The following is a 3,004-nucleotide window of genomic DNA, read 5'->3' on the forward strand; positions in this document are numbered from 1 at the left end:
TAAATAAAACTCAAGGGTGCTTGTACATGAGAGGGGTTTAGTCCTTCAGGGTTATATTTTATGTCCCCTAAATTGAAACGGTGAGTTTTTATTGAAACGGTGGGTTTTATTTTTCTGTCACTGTATACAGAAAACTCTCACAATTCATGTGTTCAGCATTCGTGGTTTCAAATATTTGCAAATGCTGAACCCGCATCTTAAATACACTTACAGGAGCTTCTCAGGAGCTCCGCGCTTGCTGCTGCCGGGCTCCTGCTGCCACTGCTGGGCTCCCGCCATTGCCAGTGCAGCTATGCCCCGTGCCCCAAGCCACTGGGGGCACTGCTTTCATGAACTTTATGAATGTAGTGCCATATTTGTGGATTTCACTATTTGTGGGGATCTCAAGAACGTATCCCCCGCAAATGGTGAGGGTCACCTATACACATCATTATCTTGGCAGCCCCAGGCACCTGCTGAGGGACCAATCTTTTTTTTTTTTCTGGCAGAGCCTGCCCACTTCTCCCATGGCTGGGGGGTAAGTTGCAGGTGGCCAAGCAATCTCTGAGCTACAGGGGGCCCCGGTCCTTCTCTCCACAGTAGTGGCACTTCCTAGGCCTGCCTGGGCAGGCTGCTAGCAGGCTGGGTGCTGCCCCAGCTTGGAGGTGTCTGATCGAACTCCTCCCTGAGCCCACCCAAGCTTTCAATACCCTGTGTATCATCCCCACTGCCTTCTCTGGCTGCCAGCACACCCAACTGCCCTCCTGCCACCTCCCCACACTGCCCCAGGGTGAAGCCAGCCCATTCCTGGGTAGCCCCAGGTGTCATGGAGGCCACAGGTGCCTGCTGAAGGCAGAAGAAGTGAGGGGCACAATCCTTTTTTTTGTTGGAGCCTTATGTCAGCTTGCTTCTGTGGCCAGGGCAAGCTGATAGATTAATGGCTGCAATGTTTCAAGTTGCAACATTGCAAACTAAATTACATCAGGATGTGGTTTAGTTTGTGATAATGTAAACTCATTTAAAACCCCCAAAACTCATGTATGTGTAAAGAATGATGCCATTAAGCTACACAAAGGGAAATTTTTGTCACATATGGTAACATCATCACATGTACAAATGCCCTGAGTCTTTTTTAAGTAAAGTAAGGAAAACGATTTGTCGTAATTATTCATGTGCAATGCACAAATAAATAAAACACTCAATTTTTCAAAGTCTGAATTATCAATGAAATCCATTCAGTCAAAAAATCAAGAATAATATTTTGCACTCATTTACCTTTTTCCATTTAGTCATCTCTAACACCTTGCAAACATCAATTAATATAGCATGATTATTCCTATTTTATGTACAACCAACTAAGGAACAGTTGAGGGCCTAAATTCAGTGAGAGTCAATGATCTTGGTAGTGAATGAGGTGGGTATTACTTGGACTTGCTCACAGAAATGCATGGAAGAATTAGAATAGGTCTTCCCTTCTGACTGTCATAACTTTATCTTTAACCAAAAAATAACCATCTTCCTGCAAGGATATTAAATGACTCAGGGGATTGCCAGTGGTCCAGTTAAAGCCCTTTTTACCTCTGCTCCTGATTCAAATCAGTGATCAGTCAGTTTATTATGTTTGCTATTTTGTAGTCCTAATCTAGTTCTTCACATATAACAATGATGTCAAATTCACCATCAAAATTTGAACTGGATACCAATACATTGCTAGAGTTCTCCATGGATCCTGAAGAATCTACAAACTTGTGAGGAGAGAGACTTTGTATTTGTTCCTTGAAACAAAAATCATACTACCTGACTGCATCTATACGAGACACTTACTGAGGAGTTGCCTAATTATCTCCAGCTACACGTGTGGTGCTATTAGGCTGGAGTAAACTAATTAATTCTGGTGTAGGTTAGTAGTGCTTTATACAAGTACTATCTTATGGCAGAATTATTTACTCTCCTGCAAGTCGTGTGTAGATGCTGACTGGGGCTGGTTGGGGCATGAGGTTTCTACAGTGCAGGGCTGCCTCCCAGCTAGCCCCATACTGTATTACCCTTGTGCTCCAGCCAGCCCCTCCCCATGATATTGAGATGGGTTGGAGCAGCCCTGAGCTGGCAGGCTGACCCCCAGGACCCCATGCCTGCTAGGGCTGCTCTGCCCCAGCAAAAAGTGCTAGGGTCCTGTGTGCAACTGTTCTGGAGTTTATTTAGCCGCATTAATTTAATCTGTAGATGCATTCCCTGAGGAAATAAGCTGTTGGAAACCACCTTTCCTCCTGTCCCCCCTCCCCTACCACCCAAGAGAAAAACCCCTACAGTTTCCTTTCTTCTTTGCAGGTTCTTTTCAGAGAGTGACCAATTACAGAAAACACTGCTGGCTGAATAACAGCTGAAAAACAGATTTGCTACATGTAGTCAACAACCTTTCGTTAGCATGAGCACTTTTTCTTTTTATGCTAGCCCTCTCTTTCCTAGAGATAAAGTCTTAATACTGCAGTGTGATAACTAAATGTAAAGAACATTACAAAAGTCAAGCTTCTAAAAGTAATGAAATACCAGAATCAAGGTTTCCTTCTATCATGCATTATGATACAGTTTTAATTACATGATTTCTTACAACACTTTTCTCAGAACTCCTTCCTTATTCAGTTGGCAGAATAGACAGTACTCAATAAGCAAGCACCTATTCAAAATTTTGTTTTATTCTCATTGTTCGAGGCCCCCTGTTTTATCTGTTGCACACCAGTTAAGCCCTACTTTGAAGGCATGATTAATTTCTTTTAGGAATTTTCTATGGTATTCAACATTATAGCATCCAAGTGCTTAACAAACATTAATTAATTTAGCTACAGAAAACCACTGAGGAAGTGGTATTATCCAGTGCAGTGCTGAAGCAAAGTTAAAGCACTCATTAATTCTGAGATGCTTAGGACCAAGGTTTTCAATGTCTAAGTACTAGATAACATCTTATCTGATCAAAGCACAGCTATCATTGACTTCAGATTGCATTTGGAAGCACTTAGCAATTCTGCAA

Source organism: Gavialis gangeticus, unplaced genomic scaffold (assembly GCF_001723915.1).
Source record: "Gavialis gangeticus isolate Ggan-Ray unplaced genomic scaffold, GavGan_comp1, whole genome shotgun sequence".
Classification (NCBI taxonomy): Eukaryota; Metazoa; Chordata; order Crocodylia; family Gavialidae; genus Gavialis; species Gavialis gangeticus.